We start from the raw sequence: 13,378 nt of genomic DNA on the forward strand, positions 1-13,378 counted from the left end.
GCAATAAGATATTCGGCACCAGACAGTTTCATTACATTCGCACTCAAGTTCTACACAGTTTATGTCATTTCGCAAAGCAATTGCTACGCCTCCGCCTCTGGTGGTTCTATCACGCCTTATTAATTTATAATTAGGGGGAACAATGCAGTCGCTCGCAATATCAGAAGAAAGCCATGTTTCTGTGATCGCCACCACGTGAGGACTCTGAGCAATTAACAAAAATTCCAGAGTGTCAATTTTATTTACCACACTTCGCGCGTTTAGGTTTATAACATTCAGTTCGGGAGGATCGTTTCGGTCTGTAGAAACTAGTCAATCATGCATTTCAGTCCTAGACTGCAGAGGACATCGCTGCTTAAGTTCAGAATCCCACACAAATGTTTCCTTGTTAATCTTGAGCTTATCATGCACAAGAGAAACTTTGTCACCCCTTTCTTTGTTTGATGCCGCGGTTTCCAAGGTTGCTTTCTGATTTCTACTGTTTCTTTTGCATAGTCACTACTTATGCTCAGTCTCGTTTCTTTTAGCTTTTTACAGTTCTTTAGGATTTCATTTTTTTCGTTGTAGTCGAAGAACTTCATGATTACTGGCCTACTTGTTTCATCACGCTTTCGCCCAAGTCTGTGAATTCGTTCAACAGAAGTTACAGTGACGCCGATAACTTTCTGGGATACATATTTTGTTACTGTTTGTTTGAGCTCCACAGTACTTTCATTATCTTTCTCGGGTAAACCAAATATCAGAAGGTTATTTCTTCTGCTTCTGTTTTCTAAGTCGATAAGCCTATCATTTTGCTGCCTTACGGTTCGTTCCAAGATCGCAACAGATTTCTTTAGACTAGCAACTTGCGCCATTTCCTTTTCAATATTTGCTAGTGCAGTTTTAAACCCAGCAATTTTGGCATTAATGCCTGTCATTTCTTGTCTAAGACTGTCTTGTCCGGCCTTGACTTCTTGAAGTTGTTTACTCATGCTGCTTTGGTTATCCAGAATCATCTGTAAAGTAACCTCTATTTCTGTTGGACCTGGGTTTGACTCGATGTCCCCAGAAAGCAGCAACAACATAAAGACATTCCAATAGTCCGATAAAATGGCACGACACTTTCGAGGGCACGGCACTATCACCAGAAATCTGCAGTCACTTCTATAACTACACTGATCGTATTGTGAACCAACCTGCATGAGCAGTTGCAGAAAGTTAGCCATGCCGGCCGTCCGGTGAGTGCCGAGCCCTCTGACGTTGGTCGGGTCCGGTCGCTCCTTTTCTAGAAGTGCGGCGGGTGACGTCGATGACCCTTGACGAAAATCCAAGCAATCCCAGTTGGTGATGATGATGTGGTCCTGTCCGGCGTTATCTTCGGGAACGAAGAACGGCGCGTTCAGTTTCGCTGTGCCTAGTATTGGCACCACCTGCATGAGCAGTTGCAGAAAGTTAGCCATGTCGGCCGTCCGGTGAGTGCCGAGCCCTCTTATGCTCATTTGGGTCCGCAAAAAGTAAACATACAAACGGTAGTAATCCATAACAGGTGTATTGCCCCCCCCCCCCTTTTTTTTTTTTCCAGACGCTGAAGTGTCATTGACTTACTAGATTTAAGACTTTGATCGCGAGGGGGTCTCGCACGTTTCGCGTTTACCGGCTGAATAAGCAGGGATTTAGCTGAAACGACTCCGGAAGCCAGCCACCGCTTCTTCCTGTCAGTTATTTTGAGGAAATGTTCGTTTACTGGTCCACAAATACAGTAAGCTCGCGATAATTTGAACTCAGATATTTCGTACTTCCGGTTAATTCAAACAAATTTGAAAATTTTGGTTGTCCCGCTATGTTTTTAATGTATTTATATGCCGCTTAACTCGAACGGCGTTTTCGCTTAATTCATAAATTTTTGTTTTCGCGGCCCTGTTGAGTGCGCTTCTTTCCGAGCACTGGTGCACCGCAGAGAAGCAATACCCGCAAAGCTTGCTTTCGCGAGTGTTGCTTCTCCGCAGTGCACCGGTGCTCGGAAAGAAGTGCACTCAACGGGACTCGGTCGGGCACAATTAGCGGAAAACGGCGTTCAAATTATGTGCTTCAAGGCTAGCAATGATGACCAAGACGACATCGAGGATGAGGAACAGCTCACTGGCATCATGCTTTCTGGCCTTGAAGCACACAATGTGAATGTCGAGCTGGCGGAATATGCTAGTCTTGACGACGATGTGTGTGCTTGTCGTGATGACTCATTAGAGGACATAGTACAGGAAGTAATGCATGCAGAGTGCAGCAGTGAGAGTGAAGATGACGGTGAAGAAAGGGATGACCCACTACCAACTGTCGCAGCCGCAGAGGCCTTTGAGCACATCGCTCAGCTCCGGAAGTTTCAGTCTGCAAAAGAAGAGTCCCGTAAAGAGTTACTTGCGTTGGCTGGTATTGCAAATTTTGTTTTGAGATCTCATGTGCTGACTAAACAGTCCACAATCGACAAATTTTTTGCCAGATGAATAAACTTAACGTCACAGTTCTTTCACCGATGTGTTATGCCTGTACTTGCTTATAGTTAGGCCTATGTAGAGGAAACTGGCCAAAATCTCCTTTGTATGTGTAGCTATCCATGTAAAAAATCGTAATGTTGTCTAGTATCATATTTAGATGAATTTCTGATCATTCAAACTTCTGATAATTAAAACTAAAATTTGTGACTTCCTGGAGTTTAAATTAATGAGAGTCTGCTGTATATAAAAAAAAAGGAATCAATTCGGAGCTAATAAGAGACCAGCACTCACAGGGCACATTGGAACCAACATGATACAGGGAGTCGCCTTCACTGAAGGTTTTACACACATACGAAATTCTCGAATTTCGCTTTCCTATTTACAATTTGATGAGACATTCCTTTTTCAGTTTTATTTTGTCCGAATCATAATAAAAAAATACAACCTATTCGCCGTGGTAGATGTTATCGAGAGGTATAGCGCTGGACATTCTATTTTCATCATCCAGCTTTTTGTACTCGGGTAGAGAACAGTACACCACCATACGATCGCTTCGACACCTCAGCCCCAAAAGTGTTTGTTGGCACAAATACGAGCGCCACGTGCAATTTCAATTGGTAAAATGTGCGACTACAAATATCACTTCACCAAATAAACACAACGCGTGAAACGCTTTGCTGCGCTTTACCCAGACAGAGCATGAAGCTAGCTGACGAGTCGAAGAATCTAAGATCTGCGTGGTCTGTCCCAGTCTGTCCTACCCGTGACGCCACAAACGATGATGATGATGATACCTAGAAAAGCGCCCCCTGTATTTCGCACACACCGCCAATTGACCCCGTAAGTGATGACGTCACAACCTGGCGTCTGGGTCCAAACAAACCGTTGCTAGGGGCGTTGCTATGGACTAACACATGGAAACTCCACACGAGGCTAGATTTTTGCTTACAAGTAAGTAAATATTTTTTTGTAAGCAACCTAACTTCTTGATATCTAATTATGAAGATGTTCTTCTCGTCTCAGTGTCGTATTGCAACGATTAAAGCCATTTCTGAAGTATTACACTCCGCTTTGCTTTGGTAGCAGACGACATGATAGATTTGCTGGCCTCTGTTGCAGCGGGTGTCTTCAATTGCGCAGGTAAATAAGCGACAAAAACAAGTGCATTGCCGTCGCCGTAGAGGCCTCCGCAATGTGCGTTTCTTTCTGTGAAGAACCCAGTTTAGTTCGGAGGGTGAAAACGCCGTAATATCAAACCACGTCATGCAGATCATGTACGACGACGACCTGAATTGCATTACCGGCGTAGTGCAACCTAGTATCAGAAACAAATCGTACGCTGTCAAGGTAATTCGTTATTATTATTTATTATTGAGGTTGTCAGGTTATTAAAGAATTTCATGTCTATCGCGATTTTTCAATAACCATTGCAGCGATGGTTACAACCAGGTACGACTCACCCTCACATAGCGCGAGTCTACAAACAAAATTTGAAATCTCGACCGATCGCCTGAAGTGCTTTTCTCACGGGTCCAATGCGATCTTTTAGCAAACGACAATCTCGATCGACGCCCGGACTTTCGATAAACCATATGTTGCATTGAACCCCGCTATGAATTCTTTTAAGTTACTGGAAATCATTATATTTAGAACAAATGCAATATCAGAATATCGTCTTTATTCACACGATTCAGACGCCGGCGCCGGCTTGGCCGGAGGGCGTGTGACAGACGGCACACTACTTGCATTCGTCGTCTGCTGCAGGCATCTTGAGGACCGGAAGTTGCAGTCGTAAACATTTCAGAAACAAGCGATTAGCGGCACACTTCTGTCGAAATATATATGACATTCAAGCTTTCTATATCTGCGGTTTTTAGAAGTTTAAATCCTACTCCTGATTTTTGAACGGTCGGGTTTTCGTAGCGAAACCTAGCCACATGTATTTGTCCATAACAACGACCCTAGCAACGGTTTGTTTGGACCCATGACGTCACACTTACGGAGTCAATAGTGCTCTCGCTTAAAGGGCAACTCCGCTCAATTCCGAAGATTTCGGGATAATGAGTGATTACGGATTAAAAAGTTATAGTAAAAGCCACTTCGTAATTTGCTTCGCGAGAAATTAGATATATATTTTTAAATCTAATTTTAAACACGAGCAGAAATCGAAACCGAAACTTCAGCTCCGCCCGGCAACATTGGCCTTGGGCCGCCAAGAACCCCTTGGTAACAGCTGACAAAGAGGACGTGTTTTCCGGAACTCCTGCGAAGCTAAGTGATTTTTTTTGTATTTAGTTTAGTTGCATGTGTGTTGATGGGGTAGTAGAAAACAGTTTTTGAAGTAGCGGTAGGACAGTTGGGTTAAAGTAGACTTTTTAGGTAGGGTCACGAGACCGGAGCACGTACACGTTTAAAACTTTTTGGCGGGCTAGTTGGTTCTGTGGGCAGAGGCGTATACCCAGGCTTACCCAGGCTTTTTTTGGTTTGAGTTTTGGTGGGGTATTCGTCGGGGGGTCGCGCTGTGTGTCGGTAGACGATGGTGAATACGCGACGGAAGAAGGATCCGAAGCCTAAAGTAAAAGAGGGACCTGAATCCGATGTAGAATGAGAAGAGTGTGGGCGTTGGTGCTCCATGATGGAGACGGAGTTCGAAAGTGTAGCAGAAGCCGAGGGGAGCAGCTTTACATGCTGGAGTTGCGAGAAGGTTGAAGATGATTTGAAGAGAATAGAAGGAGAATGGGCGGCTACAGTTGAGGAGTTGAAGCGGGAGGTAAAGGTAGAGAGGGAGAAGTGGGGTCAGCTCGAGGCGCAGGTCGGAGAGCTGATTAAGATGGCTGAAGCGGATGTGGAGGAAATAACCAGGGAATGGGAAAGTAAGGTAGAGAGCGTGGCGGGAGTACTTGGCCAAGAACGGGAGTAGCGAGCCGAGCTTGAGCGACAGGTAGAGGAGCTTAGACAGGGGGAAGAGTGGAAGGCCGAGTTGGAGGAGCTTAAGAAGTGTGAGGATATGGTGCAGCAACTGACAGGCGTAGTTAACAAGGAAAAGGAAGAGGTGGCAGAGAAGACGGCGGTAGGCGCGAGAGACCCAGGGGGACAGTTCACTGCTGACGAGGTGGTTGGCAGTGTAAGAAAAAAGGTTGAACAACTCTATAGTGCTGCAGTACAGCAGGGTCCAAGGAAGGAAGCAGAGGTTGAGGCAGATAAAGCACAGAGAGCGGGAGGGAGTGAAGACAGGCAGTCAGGGGTTAAGAGGGTGCTGGTGGTAGGCGATTCAAACATAACAAGGGTTAAGGAGGGGCTGCTGGACAGGGTGAAATGGCATGGAGGGATAAACATAGTGGCCCAGTTAGGAAAGTGCATTGTAGACGCTATGGCCAAAGCGAAGGAGGTGGTGTGGGAAAACAGGGAGGGAGGGCACCTAGTGGTAGTACATGCAGGACTAAAGGATGTGTTAAAGGGACGGAGGCCTTTAACGAGCTGGCAAAAGTGCCCCTTTGCCAGCTCGGGGCCCCTTTGCCAGCTCGGGGCCCCTTTGCCAGCTCGGGGCCCCTTTGCCAGCTCGGGGCCCCTTTGCCAGCTCGGGGCACCTTTGCCAGCTCGGGGCACCTTTGCCAGCTCGGGGCACCTTTGCCAGCTCGGGGCCCCTTTGCCAGCTCGGGGCCCCTTTGCCAGGTCGGGGCCCCTTTGCCAGGTCGGGGCCCCCTTTGCCAGCTCGGGGCCCCTTTGCCAGCTCGGGGCCCCTTTGCCAGCTCGGGGCCCCTTTGCCAGCTCGGGGCCCCTTTGCCAGCTCGGGGCCCCTTTGCCAGCTCGGGGCACCTTTGCCAGCTCGGGGCCCCTTTGCCAGCTCGGGGTCCGTTTGCCAGCTCGGGGCCCCTTTGCCAGCTCGGAGCCCCTTTGCCAGCTCGGGGACCCTTCGCCAGCTCGGGGCCCCTTTGCCAGCTCGGGGCCCCTTTGCCAGCTAGGGGACCCTTTGCTAGCTCGGGGTCCCTTTACGAGCTCGGGGCACCTTTGCCAGCTCGGGGCCAGTTTGCCAGCTCGGGGCCCCTTTGCCAGCTCGGGGACCCTTTGCCAGCTCGGGGCCCCTTTGCCAGCTCGGGGCCCCTTTGCCAGCTCGGGGCCCCTTTGCCAGCTCGGGGCACCTTTGCCAGCTCGGGGCACCTTTGCCAGCTCGACGCCCCGTTGCCAGCTCGGGCCCCTTTTCCAGCTCGGGGCCCCTTTGCCAGCTCGGGGCCCCTTTGCCAGCTCGGGGCCCCTTTGCCAGCTCGGGGCCCCCTTGCCAGCTCGGGGCCCCTTTGCCAGCTCGGGGCCCCTTTGCCAGCTAGGGGCCCCTTTGCCAGCTCGGGGCACCTTTGCCAACTCGGGGCACCTTTGCCAGCTCGCGGCACCTTTACCAGCTCGGGGCCCCTTTGCCAGCTCGGAGCTCCTTTGCCAGCTCGAGGCCCCTTTGCCAGCTTGAGGCCCCTTTGCCAGCTCGAGACCCCTTTGCCAGCTCGAGGCCCCTTTGCCAGCTCGAGGCCCCTTTGCCAGCTCGAGGCCCCTTTGCCAGCTCGGGGCACCTTAGCCAGCTCGGGGCACCTTTTCCAGCTCGGGGCCCCTTTGCCAGCTCGGGGCACCTTTTCCAGCTCGGAGCCCCGTTGCCAGCTCGAGGCCCCTTTGCCAGCTCGGGGCACCTTTGTCAGCTCGCGGCACCTTTGTCAGCTCGGGGCACGTTTGCCAGCTCGGGGCCTCTTTGCCAGCTCGGGGTACCTTTGCAAGCTCGGGGTACCTTTGCAAGCTCGGGGTACCTTTGCCATCTCGAGGCCCCTTTGCCAGCTCGAGGCCCCTTTGCCAGCTCGGGGCCCCTTTGCCAGCTCGGGGCATCTTTGCCAGCTCGAGGCCCCTTTGCCAGCTCGAGGCCCCTTTGCCAGCAAGGGGCCCCTTTGCCAGCTCGGGGCACCTTTGCAAGCTCGGGGTACCTTAGCCATCTCGAGGCCCCTTTGCCAGCTCGGGGCCCCTTTGCCAGCTCGGAGCCCCTTTGCCAGCTCGGGGCACCTTTGCCAGCTCGGGGCACCTTTGCAAGCTCGGGGTACCTTAGCCATCTCGAGGCCCCTTTGCCAGCTCGAGGCCCCTTTGCCAGCTCGGGGCACCTTTGCCAGCTCGGGGCACCTTTGCAAGCTCGGGGTAGCTTAGCCATCTCGAGGCCCCTTTGCCAGCTCGGGGCCCCTTTGCCAGCTCGGGGCCCCTTTGCCAGCTCGGAGCCCCTTTGCCAGCTCGGGGCACCTTCGCCAGGTCGGGGCACCTTTGCCAGCTAGAGGCCCCTTTGCCAGCTCGGGGCACTTTTGCAAGCTCGGGGTACCTTAGCCATCTCGAGGCCCCTTTGCCAGCTCGGGGCCCCTTTGCCAGCTCGGAGCCCCTTTGCCAGCTCGGGGCACCTTTGCCAGCTCGGGGCACCTTTGCAAGCTCGGGGTACCTTAGCCATCTCGAGGCCCCTTTGCCAGCTCGGGGCCCCTTTGCCAGCTCGAGGCCCCTTTGCCAGCTCGGGGCCCCTTTGCCAGCACGGGCACCTTTGCAAGCTCGGGGTACCTTAGCCATCTCGAGACCCCTTTGCCAGCTTGGGGCCCCTTTTCCAGCTCGGAGCCCCTTTGCCAGCTCGGGGCACCTTTTCCAGCTCGGAGCCCCTTTGCCAGCTCGAGGCCCCTTTGCCAGCTCGGGGCACCTTTGTCAGCTCGCGGCACCTTTGTCAGCTCGGGGCATGTTTGCCGGCTCGGGGCCTCTTTGCCAGCTCGGGGCCCCTTTGCCAGCTCGGGGTACCTTTGCAAGCTCGGGGTACCTTTGCAAGCTCGGGGTACCTTTGCCATCTCGAGGCCCCTTTGCCAGCTCGAGGCCCCTTTGCCAGCTCGGGGCCCCTTTGCCAGCTCGGGGCACCTTTGCCAGCTCGAGGCCCCTTGGCCAGCTCGGGGCACCTTTGCCAGCTCGGGGCACCTTTGCAAGCTCGGGGAACCTTTGCCATCTCGAGGCCCCTTTCGCAGCTCGGGGCCCCTTTGCCAGCTCGAGGCCCCTTTGCCAGCTCGGGGCCCCTTTGCCAGCTCGGGGCACCTTTGCAAGCTCGGGGTACCTTAGCCATCTCGAGGCCCCTTTGCCAGCTCGGGGCCCCTTTGCCAGCTCGGAGCCCCTTTGCCAGCTCGGGGCACCTTCGCCAGGTCGGGGCACCTTTGCCAGCTCGAGGCCCCTTTGCCAGCTCGAGGCCCCTTTGCCAGCTCGAGGCCCCTTTGCCAGCTCGGGGCACCTTTGCCAGCTCGGGGCACCTTTGCAAGCTCGGGGTACCTTAGCCATCTCGAGGCCCCCTTGCCAGCTCGGGGCACCTTTGCCAGCTCGACGCCCCGTTGCCAGCTCGGGCCCCTTTTCCAGCTCGGGGCCCCTTTGCCAGCTCGGGGCCCCTTTGCCAGCTCGGGGCCCCTTTGCCAGCTCGGGGCCCCCTTGCCAGCTCGGGGCCCCTTTGCCAGCTCGGGGCCCCTTTGCCAGCTAGGGGCCCCTTTGCCAGCTCGGGGCACCTTTGCCAACTCGGGGCACCTTTGCCAGCTCGCGGCACCTTTACCAGCTCGGGGCCCCTTTGCCAGCTCGGAGCTCCTTTGCCAGCTCGAGGCCCCTTTGCCAGCTTGAGGCCCCTTTGCCAGCTCGAGACCCCTTTGCCAGCTCGAGGCCCCTTTGCCAGCTCGAGGCCCCTTTGCCAGCTCGAGGCCCCTTTGCCAGCTCGGGGCACCTTAGCCAGCTCGGGGCACCTTTTCCAGCTCGGGGCCCCTTTGCCAGCTCGGGGCACCTTTTCCAGCTCGGAGCCCCGTTGCCAGCTCGAGGCCCCTTTGCCAGCTCGGGGCACCTTTGTCAGCTCGCGGCACCTTTGTCAGCTCGGGGCACGTTTGCCAGCTCGGGGCCTCTTTGCCAGCTCGGGGTACCTTTGCAAGCTCGGGGTACCTTTGCAAGCTCGGGGTACCTTTGCCATCTCGAGGCCCCTTTGCCAGCTCGAGGCCCCTTTGCCAGCTCGGGGCCCCTTTGCCAGCTCGGGGCATCTTTGCCAGCTCGAGGCCCCTTTGCCAGCTCGAGGCCCCTTTGCCAGCAAGGGGCCCCTTTGCCAGCTCGGGGCACCTTTGCAAGCTCGGGGTACCTTAGCCATCTCGAGGCCCCTTTGCCAGCTCGGGGCCCCTTTGCCAGCTCGGAGCCCCTTTGCCAGCTCGGGGCACCTTTGCCAGCTCGGGGCACCTTTGCAAGCTCGGGGTACCTTAGCCATCTCGAGGCCCCTTTGCCAGCTCGAGGCCCCTTTGCCAGCTCGGGGCACCTTTGCCAGCTCGGGGCACCTTTGCAAGCTCGGGGTAGCTTAGCCATCTCGAGGCCCCTTTGCCAGCTCGGGGCCCCTTTGCCAGCTCGGGGCCCCTTTGCCAGCTCGGAGCCCCTTTGCCAGCTCGGGGCACCTTCGCCAGGTCGGGGCACCTTTGCCAGCTAGAGGCCCCTTTGCCAGCTCGGGGCACTTTTGCAAGCTCGGGGTACCTTAGCCATCTCGAGGCCCCTTTGCCAGCTCGGGGCCCCTTTGCCAGCTCGGAGCCCCTTTGCCAGCTCGGGGCACCTTTGCCAGCTCGGGGCACCTTTGCAAGCTCGGGGTACCTTAGCCATCTCGAGGCCCCTTTGCCAGCTCGGGGCCCCTTTGCCAGCTCGAGGCCCCTTTGCCAGCTCGGGGCCCCTTTGCCAGCACGGGCACCTTTGCAAGCTCGGGGTACCTTAGCCATCTCGAGACCCCTTTGCCAGCTTGGGGCCCCTTTTCCAGCTCGGAGCCCCTTTGCCAGCTCGGGGCACCTTTTCCAGCTCGGAGCCCCTTTGCCAGCTCGAGGCCCCTTTGCCAGCTCGGGGCACCTTTGTCAGCTCGCGGCACCTTTGTCAGCTCGGGGCATGTTTGCCGGCTCGGGGCCTCTTTGCCAGCTCGGGGCCCCTTTGCCAGCTCGGGGTACCTTTGCAAGCTCGGGGTACCTTTGCAAGCTCGGGGTACCTTTGCCATCTCGAGGCCCCTTTGCCAGCTCGAGGCCCCTTTGCCAGCTCGGGGCCCCTTTGCCAGCTCGGGGCACCTTTGCCAGCTCGAGGCCCCTTGGCCAGCTCGGGGCACCTTTGCCAGCTCGGGGCACCTTTGCAAGCTCGGGGAACCTTTGCCATCTCGAGGCCCCTTTCGCAGCTCGGGGCCCCTTTGCCAGCTCGAGGCCCCTTTGCCAGCTCGGGGCCCCTTTGCCAGCTCGGGGCACCTTTGCAAGCTCGGGGTACCTTAGCCATCTCGAGGCCCCTTTGCCAGCTCGGGGCCCCTTTGCCAGCTCGGAGCCCCTTTGCCAGCTCGGGGCACCTTCGCCAGGTCGGGGCACCTTTGCCAGCTCGAGGCCCCTTTGCCAGCTCGAGGCCCCTTTGCCAGCTCGAGGCCCCTTTGCCAGCTCGGGGCACCTTTGCCAGCTCGGGGCACCTTTGCAAGCTCGGGGTACCTTAGCCATCTCGAGGCCCCCTTGCCAGCTCGGGGCCCCTTTGCCAGCTCGGAGCCCCTTTGCCAGCTCGGGGCACCTTTGCCAGCTCGGGGCACCTTTGCAAGCTCGGGGTACCTTAGCCATCTCGAGGCCCCTTTGCCCGCTCGGGGCCCCTTTGCCAGCTCGAGGCCCCTTTGCCAGCTCGGGGCCCCTTTGCCAGCTCGGGGCACCTTTGCAAGCTCGGGGTACCTTAGCCATCTCGAGGCCCCTTTGCCAGCTTGGGGCACCTTTTCCAGCTCGAGGCCCCTTTGCCAGCTCGGGGCCCCTTTGCCAGCTCGGGGCACCTTTGCAAGCTCGGGGTACCTTAGCCATCTCGAGGCCCCTTTGCCAGCTCGGGGCCCCTTTGCCAGCACGGGCACCTTTGCAAGCTCGGGGTACCTTAGCCATCTCGAGACCCATTTGCCAGCTTGGGGCACCTTTTCCAGCTCGGAGCCCCTTTGCCAGCTCGGGGCACCTTTTCCAGCTCGGAGCCCCTTTGCCAGCTCGAGGCCCCTTTGCCAGCTCGGGGCACCTTTGTCAGCTCGCGGCACCTTTGTCAGCTCGGGGCCCCTTTGCCAGCTCGGGGCCCCTTTGCCAGCTCGGGGCACCTTTGCCAGCTCGGGGCCCCTTTGCCAGCTCGGGGTCCGTTTGCCAGCTCGGGGCCCCTTTGCCAGCTCGGAGCCCCTTTGCCAGCTCGGGGACCCTTCGCCAGCTCGGGGCCCCTTTGCCAGCTCGGGGCCCCTTTGCCAGCTCGGGGACCCTTTGCTAGCTCGGGGTCCCTTTACGAGCTCGGGGCACCTTTGCCAGCTCGGGGCCAGTTTGCCAGCTCGGGGCCCCTTTGCCAGCTCGGGGACCCTTTGCCAGCTCGGGGCCCCTTTGCCAGCTCGGGGCCCCTTTGCCAGCTCGGGGCCCCTTTGCCAGCTCGGGGCACCTTTGCCAGCTCGGGGCACCTTTGCCAGCTCGACGCCCCGTTGCCAGCTCGGGCCCCTTTTCCAGCTCGGGGCCCCTTTGCCAGCTCGGGGCCCCTTTGCCAGCTCGGGGCCCCTTTGCCAGCTCGGGGCCCCCTTGCCAGCTCGGGGCCCCTTTGCCAGCTCGGGGCCCCTTTGCCAGCTAGGGGCCCCTTTGCCAGCTCGGGGCACCTTTGCCAACTCGGGGCACCTTTGCCAGCTCGCGGCACCTTTACCAGCTCGGGGCCCCTTTGCCAGCTCGGAGCTCCTTTGCCAGCTCGAGGCCCCTTTGCCAGCTTGAGGCCCCTTTGCCAGCTCGAGACCCCTTTGCCAGCTCGAGGCCCCTTTGCCAGCTCGGGGCACCTTTTCCAGCTCGGAGCCCCTTTGCCAGCTCGAGGCCCCTTTGCCAGCTCGGGGCACCTTTGTCAGCTCGCGGCACCTTTGTCAGCTCGGGGCACGTTTGCCAGCTCGGGGCCTCTTTGCCAGCTCGGGGCCCATTTGCCAGCTCGGGGTACCTTTGCAAGCTCGGGGTACCTTTGCAAGCTCGGGGTACCTTTGCCATCTCGAGGCCCCTTTGCCAGCTCGAGGCCCCTTTGCCAGCTCGGGGCCCCTTTGCCAGCTCGGGGCACCTTTGCCAGCTCGAGGCCCCTTTGCCAGCTCGGGGCCCCTTTGCCAGCTCGGGGCACCTTTGCAAGCTCGGGGTACCTTAGCCATCTCGAGGCCCCTTTGCCAGCTCGGGGCCCCTTTGCCAGCTCGAGGCCCCTTTGCCAGCTCGGGGCCCCTTTGCCAGCTCGGAGCCCCTTTGCCAGCTCGGGGCACCTTTGCCAGCTCTGGGCACCTTTGCAAGCTCGGGGAACCTTTGCCATCTCGAGGCCCCTTTCGCAGCTCGGGGCCCCTTTGCCAGCTCGAGGCCCCTTTGCCAGCTCGGGGCCCCTTTTCCAGCTCGGGGCACCTTTGCAAGCTCGGGGTACCTTAGCCATCTCGAGGCCCCTTTGCCAGCTCGGGGCCCCTTTGCCAGCTCGGAGCCCCTTTGCCAGCTCGGGGCACCTTCGCCAGGTCGGGGCACCTTTGCCAGCTCGAGGCCCCTTTGCAGCTCGAGGCCCCTTTGCCAGCTCGGGGCCCCTTTGCCAGCTCGGGGCCCCTTTGCCAGCTCGGAGCCCCTTTGCCAGCTCGGGGCACCTTCGCCAGGTCGGGGCACCTTTGCCAGCTCGGAGCCCCTTTGCCAGCTCGGGGCACCTTTGCCAGCTCGGGGCACCTTTGCAAGCTCGGGGAACCTTTGCCATCTCGAGGCCCCTTTCGCAGCTCGGGGCCCCTTTGCCAGCTCGAGGCCCCTTTGCCAGCTCGGGGCCCCTTTGCCAGCTCGGGGCACCTTTGCAAGCTCGGGGTACCTTAGCCATCTCGAGGCCCCTTTGCCAGCTCGGGGCCCCTTTGCCAGCTCGGAGCCCCTTTGCCAGCTCGG

The 13,378-nt window shown here is 57.7% G+C and overlaps 1 pseudogene; it reads right to left on the reverse strand.

Moving 5' to 3' along the window:
- Nucleotides 1-354: 354 nt before the first annotated feature.
- LOC115332673 lies at nucleotides 355-1,034 on the reverse strand (annotated as a pseudogene).
- Nucleotides 1,035-13,378: the final 12,344 nt, after the last annotated feature.

The sequence above is a fragment of the Ixodes scapularis genome, unplaced genomic scaffold (assembly GCF_016920785.2).
Source record: "Ixodes scapularis isolate PalLabHiFi unplaced genomic scaffold, ASM1692078v2 PGA_scaffold9__187_contigs__length_104089568, whole genome shotgun sequence".
Lineage (NCBI taxonomy): Eukaryota > Metazoa > Arthropoda > Arachnida > Ixodida > Ixodidae > Ixodes > Ixodes scapularis.